The sequence below is a fragment of the Dinoponera quadriceps genome, unplaced genomic scaffold (assembly GCF_001313825.1).
Source record: "Dinoponera quadriceps isolate SergipeBrazil2010 unplaced genomic scaffold, ASM131382v1 scaffold125, whole genome shotgun sequence".
NCBI lineage: Eukaryota > Metazoa > Arthropoda > Insecta > Hymenoptera > Formicidae > Dinoponera > Dinoponera quadriceps.
The window spans coordinates 3,990-25,217 of NW_014554244.1; the positions used below are offsets into that span (position 1 = coordinate 3,990).

The window sequence follows — 21,228 nt, forward strand, 5'->3', positions numbered from 1 at the left end:
CAATCGGTGAAAATATGGTCTTGTACGAGAGTTCCCTTATTTTTTACGATTGGGGTGCTTATTTAACGTATGTCCCTTGCCTTTAACGATCGGGATGTTTGTTTCTATGGAAAAAGATATATCATTTTTAATTAGAACATTTTTTTCGAATAATTGCATAAATTAATTGTTACAAGCGTTCGAAGTATGATCAAACGCATATCGTTACTGAGACGTTATGTTTTAGCAAAATATGTAGACAACGAACGCATACATGAACTTTCATACGCACAGTTAGCTCACTTAAATTTTATCAAAAATCGTTTTAAGGAAAATGAATTAATTACGTAAAAATGAAATTATGTTATTAAATGTTTAAAGTAATGACCTTCAACTGCAATGCATTTATTGATCCACTTTTTAAACGATTCCTGACGAAGTAATAGTATTTGTGTATTCACATCTCAGCAAGAATTTTTAATATGTTTAATTATATTTTCACGAATTATTGGCATTTGTTGGTCAACTTTATTTTTTTCGTAACCCCATAAAAGAGTCTAGGGATGTTAAGTCCGCGGATTTAGTAGGCCAATTTTTGTACCACCTCTACCGATCCAGCCTATTATATTAGTGATCTAATACTTACCATGCTATTATCGAGTAATATGTTGGCTAACCATCATGTTGAAACCACATGTTTATTCTTCCATGCATAGGTTTTCGAGCAATACTGATAATTCATCGTGAAGAAAGTTTCGATATTTTTGTCCATCCAAAGTATCTTTAATAAATGAGGTCATATGGTAATAATAGGGACCAATTAGTTTGTCATCTATGATCTCATACTAAACGATAACCAAACTACAAAAGACGCTAATGTTCAACTTCACGCAACTAATGTGGATTCACCACACTCTAATAGTGCATATTTTGTCGATTTACTTCACTATGATTGGTGAAAATTGATTCGTCTGAGAACATTACATGGCAAAACAAATTTGGGTTTATTCCTATTTGTTCACACACCCATAATACACAAAATATCATTCGATTACGGAAATTATTGCCATGAAGTTCCTGGTGCAACGAAATGTGATAGGAATGAAATTTGTGACGCTTTAATATTCTGATGACACTCTTTATGATATTCCAGAATTACGAGAAATTTTGCGAGAGTATACATAAGGATTTTGAGCAACTGCGGCTAATACTGCAAATTCATTATTTTCTCCGGTGGCTATTTCTCTATGTTTCCTTTTTCCAAGTTGTACATTTCCATTAATAATAAACTGTGTATAGCAATGTGATAAAAAGCACGCGACATTATTTTATGCGGAAAACGTTCAGCATATAGTCTAATAGCATTGGTGACTTCTTTGGGATTCATCATAAATTAAAACAATTTCAATTTTTTCTGCAAAAGATAAATATTTCATATGTACGAATAAAAGGGTTTATTGGTATTTAGAGGAAGGACTTAATAATACTCCGCCTGCTGTCTGTACAGCGACTAACTCTCTAACTTTGAAAAGAGAAAAGAAAAGAAAAGAAGAGCAGAACAATTACTAAATAATTAAATGGTTTTTTAAGGCAATACAGTATACGTCAAGCAATCCTCAAGCGGAGTATTTTGGATGCTCGTCGCTTGCTCTTATGTTATTAACGCAACGGTTCTACTGCAAGAGACGGCAGCGCCTGGCGGTTGCGGTTGCAACTAGTACATGCAACTTCTTATTTATGCATAATATGTACCTTTTTCTTTTTTTCAAACGAATGTTTCAGAAAAAAGTTATTATGTATTTAGCATAGAATCATAATATTTAACAAAAATTAGGGGTTACCATAAAAAAAAACTAAGTGGATCTCGTTTTCAACAAAAAAGTGTCATATATAATATAACAGATAGTGCCATCTTAATGCTCCCTTCGAATCAAACAAATTTGATCTAGAATAATTTTTTCGTACGATATATATTTTTCGAAATATTTAGATGTCTCAGTTAAATGCCTCATGTTATATGTATAAACACACACACACACACACACACACACACACACACACACACACACACACACACACACATATTCTCGTATAGTACACACAATGATTCATAAATGCGTATTAATATTTCAAGGAGTAAACGTACACACTAAAATAAGTAAAAAACGTCGTATGAATATACTGTGATTAAAAAGCATTCGAAATTTATTTTTAAATATCAAAACAGTTCAATCATCAAAATTCTTATTGTCTCTTTCAAAGTTGTCCCCATTACTTGAAACGCACATATATCAGCGTTTGATCCAGTCCTGAAAACATCACTCATACGCAAAAGACGGAATAGCCTTCAGATCACGCAGTGATTTTTCTTTGGTGTCCTCAATTGATTCGAAACGCTGTCCGCAAAATGGTTTTTTCAGTAGGGAAAACAGGAAAAGTCGCATGGGGCCATTTCTGATGAATACGGTACTTGTGGAGCGACATTCGTTGAGTTTTTATCAGAAATTCACGTACAAGTGTCGAAGCATGTGATGGTGCGTTATCGTGATTTAAAATCCACGAGTTGGTTATCCACAATTTCTTTCCGGCCGTTTCTTACGGATTGTTTCGCGCAAACGCCTCTTGACGGACAAGTACAATTCTCTATTGACTTTTTGACTAGTTGGAAAGAATTCCTGGTGCACAACACCGCGATGATCGAAGAAAATCGTAAGCATGAACTTGACTTTTGACAGCACACGGTCAGCTCTCTTCGGTCTTGCTTCATTTTTCAAACGCTATTCCGATGATTGTTGCTTTGTTTTGACGTCGTGTTGGCAAAACCATATTTCGTCACCAGTTATAATCCGTTTCATATAAGTACTCTATCTCTGGATACCATAGAAATCATCTCAGACAACACCAACAATTAATTCTTTTTTAAGTGAAAATTCAGGTATTACGGAATCAAGTGCGATGCGACCCGTTTCATGTCCAGTACTTTGGGCAAAATGTGCTGACACGATCCAAATGATATTCTAACTTCATCTGCTATCTTTCGCACAGTCAATCGATGATTTTCGAGCACCAATTCTTTTACTTTCTCAATGTGAGCGTCATCCGTTGACGTTGATGGTCTTCCAGAGAGTGGGTCGTCTTCAACAGATTTTTCTTAAAACTTCTTAAACTACTCAAACGTATTTGTTTTTGATAAACAATCATTGCTATAAGCTTTTTGCAACATTTTGAATGCATTTGTGAACAAAATTTTGTTTGCAACACAAAATTTCAAACAAATTCTTTGCTCCGTATTCTTCAACATCGTAAAAATCACTGTGCATAAAAATCTTCACTGACATAAACAACTGCCATTTTCAAACGGCTTGAAGAAACGCCATGATTCTTTCACCAAATGTGAACGACATGTGTACCAACTTAAGAAAGGAAACGGATTTGATTTACAGCTTTCCCGCGATTTTTTAAAAATAAATTTCGGAAACTTTTTGATTACAATATGTCCTACATTCCTTAGTTTTCAAGTTATGGATAATTAAAGAAAATGTTCAAAATGTGTGCCTCGTACGTCAATACACGCTATTGCACGCCTTAGTATGTATTGACCTTATATAATATTTACAAACGCACAATATCAACTAATACAAACCAGGTACTCAATTCATTGGATTTTTGTTTTTAAGACCATTTAAAATCTAATATAATATGTATTCAATGTAAGTGGACAATGTGCATGTTGATGATTTTGCGTGTAGCCTCGGGAAGTCCATAAGTGACACAAATGAGTGGCAGAACCTCTAGCTTACCTTCCTGGTAGCAAGGATGATGATTACAGGCGCCGAATAACGAACTCTTTATTAATCTTGCTGGATTTAGAGAGGACCAATTGCGAGCGATGTCTTGTATGTAATCGGATAGTCTAGCTTTGTTGAAAGTCAAAAACCAGATCATGTTATCGAAAATTGCTGTCAATTATAAAGGCAGCGATAGTAAACAATAACGATCTGCGAGAATATTCTCGAAGGAGTCGAACAATGCAAGAGGCAATAGACAACAAACATAAACAATCTAATGTCTCTTAGGGCAAAGACAAAGAAATTAAATCAGAAAATGAAACAAAATAGTGCACGATCTGCGAGAAAGGATACAAAATGGATTTGAGACTATTTGAAGAATACCTGGTATTTTCGAGAGAGTGCGGGACTCCATGCTAAAAGTACGTAAAGGAAAGACGCTATTTAATGCTACTGCGTCATTTTATCTTTATTATTCTTTACGTGTTCAATAAGGATAGAACAACGTAGGAAGCGCTAATAGCGTTTCCTTGAACACATCCTAAAGCATATAGTAGCATGTGTTGATGCACGAGGCGAGTATTTTGAACATTTTCATTAATCATCCATAACTCGAAAACTGAGATATGTTGGACATACGAGGGTGGATCAAATATAAACCAGCCTTTTGCAAAAACACCATATATTTTTCAAAATCAATTCTAATTTACATTTTTCTTATTTTTCTAATGTCACGCGCATCCACCGCAAGTTCGCGTCCGCGTCGGTGGCGGGACTACTTCGCTTCCGTTGTTAAGCGGCAGCGGATTCATCTCGGCTAGCTCAATTTTTAATTATCTTTATGTCGAGTCGAATCTTCCTCTATTCCGCGGGGTAGAGCGTTGTGGTTCTTTCGCTTCTTCCTCGAGACTCGCGGACTAGTCGGAGGGGAGCCGGGAAAGGTAATGACTTTGAGAGACCGGTTATAACAAAATAATAATACTTTAATGATATTCGACGAGGAACAGATAATGTCTCTCTTCTACAGCTTAGCTCTCTAATGGTGCGACGTTGACATACTGTTGACATTGAAATAACGCTTTTAATTAGCCTGTGCCCTTTGCAAACATGCAGCTAAATTCCGTATCCCGGGAGATTTCGTAACGCGAACAAAGAAAGCGATATCTCGCCTTAGATTTTCTACGAGATGTTCCATGCGGCGGATCTAAGCCGTTCGACGGCAGCTAAAATACGCACGTTGTGTTAACGAACTCTCTGGCCCGGTTACATTACACGAATCTCGCCGGGTCTTCGTTGGGCGCCAGCCGGGTCTTTCCCGACAGTAGTTCCCGCTTCTGGCCGGTTCGGTACTCTCGGACGTACCCGTTCTCCGGACGCAGTCTTTACGTACTACTCTCTACTTTCTACCGCGTACGCCACGACACATGCATTCGGGGCCTCTAGCCTACGCTGACTGTGCGACCTTTAACTCGAGAAGGCGACCGAGTCTCGCGCCTGAGTTCCCGGGATCTCTACGCTCGAGCCTCTCTCGAGCACGGCTCTTATCGCCCTGCGACGTGGCTTCCAAAACCTCGTAAGTTCGTGCGACCCTACCTTCCGGGCGCCACGGACCTCCAACGAATTATTTCCCGGTACTCCCTTCGCGTCCCTGCCGCCGAGAAGCAGCGGCAACTACTCGGAATTACACACAACTTTAAGCCATCGACCCGCGGCAGTACAAGGTTCTCGCTCACTCGTTCACCACCGGGAGCTCGCCTATCCTCTTTTGGACTTCGTCCCCAGGACACAGCCGCTTTCGCGTTCGCTCGCACGCTCCTTCACTCGCTCGCTCGCTAGGACGTCCAATTAATCCGCCATCGGGCCGCACAGTGACGAGCAGGACTCATCACGTAACTCAGGAGGCAGCCGCCGCAAGGATCTATCACGCCGCGCGAAGCGGCTCCCGATTGGTCCTGACGGCTAGATCACATGTCTCAAGGGTGCTCGCGGGACTTCGCGCCTGTTGTTGCTTTCTCGACGCGTGTTTATGCTTGTTCTTTCTCCGGGACGGCTTTCCGCAACTATTGGGCTTGGAGTAGTTCGCAGGGCTCCCGGGCGCGTTTTCCGCGGGATATTTCCCTGCCTGCCCTGCGACCGGTTCGCGAGACTTTGCGCATTTCTTAACACAAGGTGGCCATTCCGTTATCTGTCGCCGGCCATCTGTCCGGGCGAAGGTCTTTCCGCCCCTCCGCGTCTCGTCCTAGCCGTTCCTACCGGACCCTTGCTCTCGTTTGTCCTTGCTTCCGTCGGCCGCTCCACTCCCAGTCTGTCTTCTGGTCGTCCGTTGTTCTAGCTGACGGGTGTTCTTACACTCAAAAAAAAGAAATACAGTAGCCGCGGGTTCATGTCCTGTGCGCAAACGGCGCACAGGACCAAAAATCGGGTACTCGGTCGCTTTCTCTTACGCGAAGGCGTAAGCTTCCGGCTCCTCCTCGGCCAGGCCACAGCCTGAGTGACGAGCGAAATTTTGCATCGTCACACTACATAGTGCCCCATCTTATATATACAGTTTCTCTGACAGTCTGGTAATTTTTTAATCCCGATATTATAAAAAGTTCGCGGACGTGTATAAAACCAATTGTACACGAATTGCTGCACCTCCTCGTTAGTTGTGAAGCGCTGTCCATTAAGGGCTTCCTTGAATGGCTTAAACATATGGAAGTCTTATGGTGACAGGTCTGGGCTGTAGGGTGGATGTTCTAGGACAGCCCAGTGCATATCGGCCAATTTTTGTTATGTTACTACTACGGTATGGGGTCCGGCGTTGTCATGGAGAAGCAACACACTTCTGATCGGAATGCCGCGCCTTTTTGACCGATAGACAGCTCGAACTGAAGTTCTTGAGAGATTTCAAGAATAGTTAAGTTCCGATCGCCTTCGATGAGTTCTCGAACAGCCTCGGTGTTCTGCGCTGTGATACCGGTGCGGGGACGACGCGAAGACGACGCAATGTTTTCAACACGCTCCCGTCCTTTTTTAAATTCGTTACACCACTGCTTCACCCGACCCCATGAAAGGGTTCTTTTCCCGAACTGTGGGAGTAAACGACGCCGAATGTCAGTAACATTTACATTTTTGTTGACAAGAAACTTAATAATAGCACGTTGTGCAACTACGAGATGTACCTCTTTCTCGCTCATCGTGATTGCTGCTGAGAGTAAGAAGTACATGACGCGTTAACGTTATTACTGCCTTCCACCCCCCCCCCCCAACTGCTGTCCTAAACGTTGCAGACCTCTCACACCGCCAATGGGCGCGCAATTTAAAAAGGCTCATTTATATTTGATCCACCCTCGCATATTTATGACATATTTTACTTATTTTAGTACGTACATTTATACCTCGAAATATTGCATCAATGGATCACTCTGTAATATATTATACGAGAATATGTATATATAAAGGTAGGGTGCGCATCTCTTTTCTAAATACGGTCCTGTAAAGGACGGATTGAACTGAGTTGAAATGTTATGTACCATTTTGCAAAATTTGCAATAGTTGATTAGGAATTAAATATTTTGTCTAAGCTAATTAGCGCACGAGTAGCAGCTGAATATATGGAAAAAAATGCCTTTACTAGAGGCGCGATCGTAACACATGCAAACCGCGGCTCGCCGCATTCTTCCATCCACAGCTAATAATGGGTGATACACTGACACATGTGTGTAACATATCTGTGTACCGAATGTCGTCGAAGCGAAAATATTTCATCGCTTCAGCGACATGCGTATGGAAAGGTGACGCAACAAGCAGCGTATAACACAAAATCGCACATCGAAAAATAATTATCTTTCGTTCTCTCGTGACATTTGTCATGACAGGAAAGTTATAGCCCGCTATCATTTCCACACCTTGTGTTAGATGCATGGTACGTCTCTTTTATAATAGTTTCCCTGATTAGTATAATTCACTCTCATTATTTAAGACAAAATTGTTTGAAATGTCGTCTTTCTTCTCGTAAGCAGAGTTCGGCTTTTCGAACGATATCGCGCGTTGCAAAATGCATGATTATATTTTGTATGGTCACAAGAAGAACACAGTAGCTTTGTGGTGCCAGTACTGATAGGAGGAATGGGCATTCTTTTTACCTTAATTTCGGGAAATTTAGAAGCAATCTCACTAAAAGTACCATCGTTTTTGTTGCTACTTCACGAGTCACAAAGAAGAAAACTTCTTGATATTTTCTCTCCTCAATTATTTAGTGCTTGACGTAAAAAGGTTTTCAAATCATAATTGTTCATTATTGTCGATGAATCTAAGATTTCAACGATAGTGAAATATATTGTCAGGGAAGTGGTAAACTATTGTGTTAAAGTGTGCTTCTTGACCTTTTACGTACAATAGTTCTATCAACCGACCACTTATGCTGATCATTATTAAAAACGAGTGCATGATCGCATTCTTTGATCTCATTTGGTAATACGCTTGTTTTACATCTCGAATGTTGAATGTGCGATATCTGTGAACCTTCTTATCAAATCTTGATTAATCAACTTTGATAATTTGATGCGAATAATAATTTTCCATCCGCATCACTTCCTTTACTTCCTCAAGAAACTTCTCTCACAGATTGGCTTTCTTTGCCTCATCATTAAACTAATTCTTTCCTATTTTGTGTACAATACTACGTGACACTATGTTAAATCGCTGCTTGAAGTTAAGTAACCAAGTTTGCATGGTAAAAATTTCTCTACCATTTCAGTGCTTAATTGATTCCTCCGTTTCATTGTCTAAAATACAAACTTTGTCATATAATACAATTCTGTTATGATTATGATAATCCAGAAACTGTTCATAAACTATCTTGTTTAATTCCCTTATGGAAATAATGCCTCGATTTTTTCGTTTTGCTCACTGTTAAAAGCTTATCAACTGCCGAACATAACTAAAATGATAATATTTTGCGATCTTATCTATTGACCTTATTTTGCCTTTGTCAAAGAAGTTCTCCCAGTTGTAGTCGGTTGGTCTAGTTGAATCCTTTTGTTTGATCCAATCTCGCCAAGCTGTCCAAAGCTTGTGTGGTTCCACATCAGCTGCAATCATTAGTGCTTTCTTGAATGGAGATCGATTGTAGTTCTGATGTTGGTTATCACTATCGTCGTTGTTGATATAAGTCTCATCCATTTCAAAACGTTATGATTGATTAATTTGCATCTAGACCGCACTCTAAAGTGTCCTCACTACTTATGGTGACTTCACCCTTAACCAGTTGTTTTGATAATTGTTTACTCATTTACAACTTATAATCATTAAAATCCTGATTATTCTTCATTATGGAACTGGACTTCTTCATATCAATATTATAAATTTGACACAAGATAGTAAGTACATTGACAATATCTTTAGATAATTTTTTAAATAATTGTCAATATGTGTCTCCATTGTAATACAAAATCAAACAAAATTGTAAAACAAAACCAAAGCAATTCTGTAATTGTGCAAATGTAAATAAAATGCAAGAGAAATTGGAATAGAAACTGAATAATATAAAATGAATAGGCAAACGAAGAATGGACACAATGAAAGATTACCGAATTTTATGAACAAATATGTACCCCAAAGGAAAGACCAACAAAAATATTATGAACAAAACCGTGGAAAGCAATAACAATGTGTGATGAGATAAGAAGAAATACAGTATGAAAGTCAATGTCGATAAGTATAATTTCTTACGACATTCTGACCGTAGAAAACATTTGTACGTTTTGTTATGGATTCTCTTAAATTTGCCGAAATTAAAATATGACATTACAAAAATTATTTTATATTGCAAGCTCATTCTCATTTTCAGTTCCAAGCACCATGATTCCAAGATATGACGAAGTATGCTTACCGAAAGTCTTGTTAAACGTTGGTGTGACTTGGAAAATTTGTCACTCCGATTGATCTCTGTTTTCACTTTAATTTTCGTAGTTTGGACACTTGCTCATTTGAAGGTTGGTTATCTCTGTCTGACTTCAAATGTGCTCATTGCTGCAAGTACTTTTGTTTCTAGCATTGCATTTTCGTTGAGATACATATTAATTGCAATTAAATGACCATTTATGTCTGACTCGGCTCCAACTAATAGATCTTCATGTTTTCAAAAAATTCTAAAATTCTAAACGCATTATGGTCTTTATCTCTGATCACACACACACACACACACAACAGAGGTGTAAATCCGACCGTTTCACTTCCACGCTATATAATATTTTGAATGATGCTAATGCCGGTGATATTGTAAATTACAAATGCCATAACTCAGAAAGTTTGTATGAAAAAAAGATTTGTGACCATTTTGGAAACGTCTCAACATTAGCTACAAGGAAATGGTTTAAAAAATAAGGAGTTCCCTTTAAAATTTTTATGTTGTTTTTGATAAAACTTCTCAAAATCATCTCAAGGTCAAATTAGTATTAACATTTGATAGCTTTCTCAAACCCTTTACTTTTGTTACAAACATTTCTAATATACATAATATATTAGGTCTAGTAAAAAGTAATCCATTATTTTTCCAATAGAGGGCTTTACTAATCTGTATCTCGCGTTGTATAAGTCCGAACGGATTACGCCAGATGGTGTTAGAAAGATAAGATTTCGTACTAAAAAAATCTCTCAGACAGTTTTGTGATTGCTTGATTCAGTATTGTTTGAGCGAGTCAAAGATGGACACCAGCAAAGAGAAAATACGCCATATTTTACAGTTTTTCTTCGATAAAGGCGAAAACACAAGCCAGGCGGCTAAAAATGTGAATAGTGTTTATGGTCCTGATACTGTAAGAGCCAATCACGCGCAATTTTGGTTCCGTCGATTCAGTTCCGGTAATTTTGATGTCAAAGATGCACCACGCTCCGGGAGGCCAATTGTCGAAAATGTTGATAAAATAATGGAAATCGTCGAGTCTGACCGTCATATAAGCACCGTTTCGATTGCCAAGGAGCTAAACATTGCACAAAAAAACCGTTTGGAACCATTTATATGAGGCTGGATTCAAAAAGAAGCTCGATGTGTGGGTGCCACACGAGTTAACGCAAAAAAACCTCATGGANGAATAGGAGAAGAATTGTGTTCCATCAGGATAACGCCAGGCCACACTCATCGATAGTGACTCGCCAGAAGCTCCGGGAGCTTGGTTGGGAGGTTCTTTTGCATCCACTTTATAGTCCGGACCTGGTACCGAGTGATTACCACCTGTTCCTGTCTATGGCGAATTTTTTTGCTGGTGTAAAATTCGCCTCAAGAGAAGCTTGTGAAAATCGACTTTTCCAGTTTTTTGCCAATAGGGACGAGGGTTTCTATAAGAGTGGCATAATGAAATTACCTTCGAAATGGCAACAAGTTATCGAACAAAACAGTGCATATTTGACCTAAATCGGATCATTGTAGCTATGTTAAATAAAGCCTCCAATTTGATACAAAAATAATGGATTACTTTTTACTAGACCTTATATTATGGCGGTATGNTATATATATAATAATTTTTATACTCTGCTACTTTTGTTTCAAACATTTTTTAAATAAATCAATATTTTTTGAGATTATTAACCGTTTTTGAACTTTTACCACAAACTTGAATTCCATATTTCTGTGAACCTATGACTTATACGGTCTTGATTTATTCTTTAATATATATTTTTTGTCTTCTATGTTTTATTTATAATTTATCTTGGTGTAATAAGTAAATTTTTTTTATGTAAATACGATAGGGAGAATTGTTGCCCATTGGCTGCCCCTTTTCTGTTTTTATCTTAATTATTAGTTATATTATTTGTGTATATAGAGTTTATTTAATACGTAAAACGAGTAGTAAGGTCTACAGGTATAAATCTCTTTAGTTTTTTCGTTTAGTCACTTTTCGAGAAGAAATTTTTTGCTAGTTTATTAGGATGAATACCTATTTTTTTGTGATATTTTTTGCTAAAATTATATATTTTTTCTTTCACTGTTCGCATATGGAGGTCTCTATGAATCAATTCATTACCATATCACGGTAACATATCACGGAGTGGTTAGTAATGGTTAATAATGGTTATTAGAGTTTTGGATTAAAATCGTCAGAATATTTCGATGTTGGAGTCATTGCTTGATCCCCAAAGTTAAATTCCGTAAGTCCATATTGGCTTGAGTATGGTTTTATAAACTAATAGTTTTCCGCCCAATGCTAACTGTGAGTTTGTATCCAATAAACAGTAAATTTGCTGAATTTTAGTCGCAGTTGCTTCTATTTCATCCATATGTGTTTCTTCCAGGTTAGTCTGTGGTCCAGATATATTCCTAGGTATTTAGCATCTTCTGCTTGCTGTATGGCAGTATTGTTAAGTGTGATAGTCTGACATGTTTTTCTGCGCGTCATTAATGTTACGTGCTTTGATTTAGTTTCGTTGACCTTAATTCTTCAGGTTTTGAGTCATTGTACTATTTTGTCTATGTTGGCCTGCAGTCTTTGGGACGCAATTGTTGCATTTATGTGCGATGTAGTATCGTTAGCGCATATAACTATGTTAACGACATATAACTATGTTATTTTTCAGAATCGGGAGATCGAATGCGTATAACAGGTGGAGCACTGGGCCAAGGACATTTCCTTGCGAGATTCCAGTGTTGATAGGGAACTTCTTAAAATGTAACTTGGAAGTACCCGTCGCTTAAATATGATTTTAGTATTAAATAGAATGGTAATGAGAGCTTTTGTTTTATTTTGTATAGTTGGCCAGTGTGCCATATTCTGTCGAACTGGTGCGATATCTAGGAAAACTGCAGAGCAAAGGTGTTTTTCGTCAAGCCTGGTATATTTTGCTTACTATTTGCTGTACTTTTTCTATTATCGCATATTATTGATGAAATTCAAATTGATGATCTGGGATTATTAGGTGCTTGAATTCATTCTCGCTGTTCACTAATAGAAGTTAGTAGTTGCGCTGTTTCAACATGGCCGAAAGCCACTTTGGACTGTTGATGTATATGAAATACTGTCAATAGGCTTTAATAATAAATGTCATTAGATCGTAGTGTCCAAACAATTTTTTATTACATTAAATATGTCGGGTTTTGTACCCAAAAAAAGAACATTTGTGGGGAGCATAATTTTTCTGCTTTTATTTCAAGAAATCTCCTGTTGAAAATCATCGTTTGTTAGTGGAAGCTTATGGGGAGCATGCCCTATCTAAAACAACTTGCAGATATTGGTTTAGACAATTAAAAAAAAACGACGTGAATGACAAATAACGCCCTGGTCAGCCGAAAAAGTTTGAAGATGGAGAATTGAAGATGTTACTGGAAGAAGACTCATATCAGGCGCTCAAAGAGTTGTCGGAAACATTAAATGTCGATGAGTCAACCGTTAGCAAACGTTTAAAAGCAATAAGAATGATCCAGAAGCTAATAAACTGGGTCCCACATGAATTGAAAGAAAGAGACATTGCGAAACGTTTAACAATTTGTAAATTGCTGCATTAATGACAAAAACAGAAGTCGTTTTTGCGTCAAATGTGATTGGCGGTGAAAAGTGGATTTGTTATGACAATCCTAAACGCAAGAAATCACGGGTGCGTTCCGGCGAACCATTAACATCAACGCCAAAACAGGATATTCATGGAAAAATGGACATGCTTTGCATTTGGTGGGATAAAGTCGGTGGAGTGTATTATACGCTGCTGTATCCGAGTCAAACTATCAATGCTGGACGCTACCGATGACACTCAATTTGAATCGAGCATTCAAAGAAAAACTCCCGCAATACACTAAAAGATATGACAAAATTGTTCTTTTCCATGACAATGTTAAATCACATATTGCAATATCAGTGAAGGAAATTTTGGAGGTACTTGGATAGAATGTCTTACTTCACTTGCCCTATTCACTAGACGTTGCTCCTTCAGATTACCATTTGTTTCGTTTAATGCAACACGGCCTTTCTAAGCAGTACCTCCATTCTTTTAATGATATCAAAGAATGGCTCGATGATTAGATCGCCTCGAAAGAACTTGAATTTTTCTACCGCGGAATACATGTGTTACCCCAAAAATGGGGAAAGGTTGTAGCTTCCGAAGGACAATACTCCGAATAAGATATAATGTGCCGTTATTTTGAAATAAACATGAATTTTTGTAGCAAAAAACAGCGAAAATTAATTCTAGCACCTGTATTATATTCTTTAATTAATAGTATAAGCCTTTTCAAGAACAGTTTCTCAAGTGGAAAAGATTTGGAGTAAACTAATTGGTCTATAGGAAGTCACTTCTTCGGTTGGTTGGCCTGGTTTGGGGATTAGTATTATTTGAGATACCCTCGGGGAAATGCTCTATACGTAGTATGGCATTGAAGATTATCCTAATAAATTGGATTGCTTTATATGGTAATCGTTTTATCACTTTGCCGGTTATTAGTTCATAGCCTCAGGCTTTCTTTGGATTTACTTTGTGTTCAATTACTCTTACAATTTCTTCTGCCGTGAAAGATTGGATAGGAGGTATCAGCTGGTAAGGTGCTTCCAAATATTGCTGAATATAATCTTCTTTTGCTGTTGATATTTCCCTAGGAAATAATTGAAAGGCCTTTTCTAAATGTGTTGCAAATCTACGGATTTTTCTTTGTTACTTGTTACACAATTGCCATCATTTTTGCGAATAGGTAGTACGTGTTGTTTTGGTTTCTTTAGAGGTTTAGTGGCTTTCCATAGGCTATAGTCAGTAGTTTTGGTAGCTCTTAGGCTTTCTAAATAGTTTTGTACTGATTCGTTTTTTAAATTATTAGAAAGATTTTTAAGATCTCTAACTTTTTTATTTAGCTGTGTTATAATTTGGGATCGTTTTAGGATCACATCAGTTGCTAATTTTGGGATCATGTCAGTTGAAATTTTTTCTCATTTTTCGCTTTTCAGCTATTGCCTTTTTAACACTGATCAAACAGTTTGGATGTTTGTTAACCCTTTCGCTTCGAGCGCCGGATATATCCGGCATCCGCGCGACGACTTGTACGTACGAGCACCGGATATATCCGGCATCCACACGGCGACCGGCGCGTGTTTCCGTACGGTGACGACACTTCGGCGGACTGGACTGCCGAAGCGAAAGGGTTAATAAGACTTTTAGCTGAAGTTCCATTTCAAGCAGCGTCTTGAATATAAGTAGTTAGAAGTTCTATTGTTGTATCTACAAAGGTGGTCCCTGAAGTACCAAACCCAACAAAGAAAACACAAAAATTTTGGAAAAAAATGTATTTATTTTTCAACATAATCTCCTTTCAGCTCTATACACTTTTCCCAGCGATGTTCATTAAGTTCGATAACCTTTTTATAATAAGAACTGTCTTGCTCCTCAAAATAGCCATTAACTGCCGACATCACTTCTTCATCGTTGGAAAATCTTTGACCACTGAGCCATTTTTTCAAGTTTGGGAACAGAAAGTAATCCGATGGGGCTAAATCTGACGAATAGGGTTCACCAGACACTTAATTGAAACATCTTCACGACACTGTTTTTGCTCGAGTGTGAGCAAACGCGACACCTATCTTGCACACAGCTTTCTCATGTCCAAATTTTCAGATAATATGCGATGTACCGAACTTTTTGAAATGCCTACTATGTCTGCTAGCTCGCGCACTTTCAGTCGACGATCATTCAGTACCGCTTTGTGGATTTTCTTCACCATTTCTGGAGTCGTCACTTCATTTGGTCGACCACTGCGATGCTCGTCTTGGCAGCTCGTACGGTCTCGTTTAAACTCTGCTACCCAATATTTTACTGTTGTAAACGAAAGAGCAGACTCACCCAGAGTAGAATCCAGTTCAGCTTTTATATTGGTTGGGCTGAGGCTTTTCAAATAAAAGTATTTTATCACATAACGATGACCAATTTTCTCCATTTTCACAAATTCACTAAAAACGTTCACTATTGACGGCTGCCAAACAAATACTGAACAACGTGGCGTCTTTAAACTTGAAACATATGCTTTATAGATTGTGTACTTTCTAATACCGTGATATTTTTCAAACAACTACCGCCATTTCTAGGTCAGGTCGGATACTTCAGGGACCACCTTCGTAGACTTTCTTTTGTTTTTAGGCAAATATTTAGTGGTAGTTTATTTTCTACTTGTTTTTTCAAATATTTCCAGCCTGTGTTTTTGTTTCAGAGCGAGATTAGCGTTGTTTTCGTGTAATTTGTAAACTTAGGATTACAATAATGGAAGAGTAATCCGAAGAAAGGTCCAAACACGTGTCGAATTTTAAATAATTGTTAACTATTCCTTGGATGAGGCAGAAATCAATGACGTTTGGAACTTTTCGTCTGTCGGTTGGCCAGTAAGTAAATTGTGTAGAGTGGAAACAGTGGAGAAATAATTTAGGTTTTTAGTTCTTATGGTTTTCAGAAGCTCTTTTCCTTTCGTGGATGTGTGTCAAGAGTCTCATTGTTGATTTTTGGCGTTATAATCGCCGCCGGCTAATCGAGCATTAAGTGTGTCAAAGAAATTTCTAAACTGTTGTTTTTTATGTTGTATTTTGGAAGGCAGTAGATTGCTGAAATGGTAATAGGTCCTGTCTAGTCTTTTACTATAACGCTGATTCCTTGTATGTGTACTTGCTCAAATTTGGATAGTTCGTAATTTTGGTAGAACTTTTTATGATAATTGCTGTACCTCTATGTGCAGTTCCGTCAGGATTATTTGTTTCATACATAGCATTTTAAAGTAATTCTTTTTGATAAAATGCGTTTCAGATATTAAGAATATGTCTTTCAAAGGAATGCTATCTATTGACACAGAAGAATTGCTTTGAAATTAGTATCAACATATAAACGATAGTCTCAAGAGCAATGCTACCAATTCGTTATCATCGATTCCTCCTGGTACTAAAGAAATGGGCCTATTTCCTTTCTGGTACAACCCTTCTAATGGCGAGTTTGGAAATTAACCACAAGTAGCGGCGAAAGGAAAAAAGAAATCTTATCTCGTTAGAGATGCTCTGTTCTGACCACTGAGCAGCTTCTATAATATTAGGTTGGCCAAGATGAAATTTGTAGTTAATAATATTGCCAACTGTAACAGCTCATTATTTGACATTGGCTTAATATATTACCGTTCTGTTTTTTTGTTAAAAAGTTACATATCTCGCCTGTTTAAAGAAATCATTGTAAGCTCTAAAAAATATTAAAACCTTTTTTTAAAAATTAATTTTGTTGAAAATGGAACGGTCGGAAATTCGCACTATTATGAAGTATGAATTCTTACGTAGAACTGCGGCATCGCAGACCCCGCGAAACATTAATAGTGTATTTGGCTCTAGTGTTACTACGCAGCAGACAGTACCAAATTGGTTCGCCAAATTTCGTGCAGGTAACTTTGACCTCACAAATGAGCCACGCGGCCGCCCAGAATCAAAGGTCAATAGTGACAAACTAAAGGTCACTGTTTAGTCTGACCCATCTCAGAGTGCCTATGAATTATTGTTGAAGTTTGGTGTTAGCAAACAAACAATATTAACTCATTTAGTTCAAATCGATAAAGTGAAAAAGTTGGATAAGTGGGTTCCACATGAATTGAATGAAAAACAGGAACAAAAGCGTTTGGAAATTTGCTTTCTCGTTACAAATCTGATCCATTTTTGAATCGAATTGTCACTTATGATGAGAAATGGATCCAATATGACAATTGCAAACGTTCAGCACAGTGGTTGGACAAGGATGAATCACCAAAACACACTCCAAAACGCAATATTTATGAAAAAAAGCTGATGGTGAGTGTTTAGTGGTCTAGCGCAGGTGATCCATTATGATTTCATGAAACCTGGCTGATCGATCACAACAAAAATATACTGCAACCAACTGGACAAAATGATGTAAAAACTTAACGAAAACAGCCTAGATTGGTCAACAGATCGATTCTTATCTTATTGCATGATAACGCTAGACCACACACTGCACAAATGACACTGAAAGTGGCAAAACTAAAGGAATTGGAGTTAGAACTTCTTCATCATCATCCATACTCATCAGACCTAGCCCCCACTGACTACCATTTCTTCCGCAATTTGGACAACTTTTTAATAGGGAAACTATTTAATTCCGACAATGCTGTAAATCTGGCTTTCCAGGAATTCATTGACTCTTGTCCGCCAGGGTTTTATACCACGGGCCTGAACAACCTGCCGCTTAAATGGCAAAAGTGTATAGACAATATGGATGCGTACTTTGATGAATAAAATAATTCTTTATATTTGTGAGTTATCAACCAACTTTTTTTCTACAAATTTCATCCTTAACTATCTGATACTTATAGCCCCATTCACGCAACTAACTTGTTTTTCTCTTTGCCGCTATTTGTGGTTAATTCCCAAACTCGCCATCAGACGTGTTTTATCAGAAACGAAATGGGCCCATTTCTCGATTACCGGGACAAACTAGAGATAACGAATTGGTAGCAATACACTTGAGTCTGTTCTCTATACGTTGATACCGGTTTCAAAGCGATTCTTGTATGTCAATACGTTCCATTCACTTGTAAGTTCTGATTTTGTATAAATGCTTTAACTTCTTGTTTGTGTTTGATCAGACCATTGGCATTCTAGGATACTATTTTAAGCGTTCAACTTATTATTTTATTTTTGAGACAAGATTAGTAAGGAGATTAAATATAGTACTTTTGCGCTCCATAAGTTTGCTCAACATGTACTCTAAGTTGTTATTGTCCTGTTGTTTTATAGCTTGCTGCATCTGTGGACTATTTGCATTTTATACTTGCTGGTTTGTCGTCTTAGGCGCCTATGCGAAAGTGATATTTGGTCTCATGTTACTAGTTTTTACTTGTCTACTTGTTTGCGCTGTCGTTTCATATTTTGGTCTAACTGCTGGGAATTTTCTTCTATAAATTTCCTTATGGATAATGCATCCCTTGTAGTTTGCTAAATGATTATCTGTGCAGGGTGGGAATGTTGCTTCAGTTTCTTTGGTTTTGGTATATTGCAATGTTGAGTGGTTGTTCCAATTTGACATTTCACTATTGTCCACTACAATATGTTTTTATGTGACCATATTTTTGGCATCTCAGGCTCTGGATAATTTCTCGTTTTGAACGTTCAACTTTGGTAGTTCAACTTGGACTTTTATATTTTGCAGAAACTATATGTCGTAAATTGTTTTCTTGTTTTCTTGCGGTTTCAAATTTACATAAAATGTCGGTAGTGGATCCTTTGTTATGCGATGTTTAATTTTATAAATGACGATTACTATGTGTCCTTTTATGGCAATTTCTTCTGTCTATTCTGCTAGATCAACTGTATAATATATATTTCGAATTACTACTCTGAAACTCCTTTCTTGCTTTAGTTGATGTATGTGAAATGCCGTTTTTTTGTGAAAAGCAATTAAAATTTTTGTATTACTTTTGTAAGCGGTGGGTTGCACTTTGATTTGATTTTTTCCTAGGATTTTGAAGATATATCCTCCCTTTGCTACGTCGTCGAGAATTTTCAGCAGCGGCTTAATACATAATATTTCTGGGATGAAGATTGGAGGTGACTTTATTTCTTTATTTTTGTCGTCTTGTGTTACATAAGAGTTTTGGTCTGTTGTTTGACTTAATGCTTAAAATCAGTTTTCACTGTTTACGCTAGGAATTCAGTAATTGATTTCAATTTAGAATTTTTTATACGAATTTCTGGGCTGTTTTTTAACCTTTCCCTGCTCTTTAGCGACTATTAGTTATTTTCCTGATTTACTAACGTTGGTGAATTACTGTATTGCTGACACGCAATCATTGACTGCGTCTGCGACATATATGCATCGTGGGGTTGTATAGTTATTTGCCCATGTTCACTCTGCTGTATATGGGCTTGTGGAGGATTATAATTTGAGGTGTATATTATAGCCGTCACCTTGGTTAGCTGTCCGGTACGCGAATCATATAGCGTACAGGCATTCGAATATACAATGTTATTATTAAAACTGCTTTTTGTCGCACACTTACACAGCACTACAATAGCAGAAATCAATTATTGCGGTATGTTTATTATACCTACGAAGCGAGATCGAAACACATCTTATTCCGACAACGGTTAAGACAAAAATAATTTACATTTAATACTGTCAATTTTTGCAGATTTAATTGATTTTTATTAATTTGTACAAACCAAGAAGATCCCTTATGAGCTCATATGGAATTAATCGGTTCCTGAATTTTTCCCAGTTTATATAAGCGAATGAAAATTTATCGAAGGGACACTCCTAGTTGCAACATAAGTTCATCTTAAGTCTGAACAGAATTTTCATTCAATAACTGCTCAAGTTACTTGTCTTCAAATTTTTTCGATGAGCTAGAACGTTCTTCATCAGTAAGAGAGTAATCGGCGCTTCGAAACTGTTGGTGCTACTTTTTACAAGTTTTATATGTTACTCTCATTTCCCAAAGCTAAACAAAATATTATTTGCAACTTCGGCTGCATTTCTTTTTACTGGATAATATAAAGAATGCAATGTGTGATCTGCTGCTTGCCGATGGGCATCGTGTCGATACTATTTTGAGAAGTTACAGTTGTCAGTTTACCAAGTTACAGAGCGCGTTTTAAACCTTAAAGTTGGTTCATCAGAACTTACCAAATCACATGGAAATATTTGAATTTAAAACGAAATTATAATCGATTGAAAGTATCGGTATCGAATTAATTTGTGCACTTAATATATATTATTCCAATAGACCATTGATATAAAATTATAATCATTTTATTATATATTTAATATTAAGGAAAGTTAATAAGGCCGTTTTTGTGTTCCCTTCAGATTCCTATTAAATAATTTTTTGTATTGTGTGATCATTAAAAATGTCCAAAATAATCATTAAAAGAGAAAAAACTCGATCCATATAGCTGTTACGTCCTGGAAGAGGACGAACGCAACAAAATTGTTTACTCGCGCACTGACGAGTCCTAAACGTACAGGTAGGTTTACAGATCAGGTCAAGGTCCGGAGAGGTCCATTTACTCCGATTACAGAACGTACGTTAGGTGGTCCTTTATTTAGGTCAAAGAACTTAATCTCTTTACCTGGGATAGGACCATATGAGTGTGTTGAGAAGGGAATTTATATTTAGGTAATTGAAAGGAAATGAATAAATAGTTTTAACGACTTGTTTAAATTCAGGGCATTTTGAATAAAACAGTTTATTAATAACATAATTTGGTTCTCGGATGGATTAATAATAGTGGTAAATTGATAAGAAAAGTCATTGTGAAAGATACAACATTTAAAAGATGAAAGGGTTAGCTAAAGTTAAACAATGAAATATGTGGGTTAACATTAAACAAATTTTTATAAATCAGCGTTACTGGAATAACGCAAATTCAAGATGAAGATTAAAGTGAGATTAAGCAAAAGGTAATTCGTATAACTTAATTTAATACAATCGGATATAACGCAACAAGAATGTTTAACATATCGGTATAGCGAG

At 37.2% G+C, this 21,228-nt stretch overlaps 1 pseudogene; it reads left to right on the forward strand.

The window, feature by feature from the left end:
* Positions 1-16,973: 16,973 nt before the first annotated feature.
* Positions 16,974-17,989, forward strand: LOC106749312 (annotated as a pseudogene).
* The last annotated feature ends 3,239 nt before the right edge of the window (positions 17,990-21,228 follow it).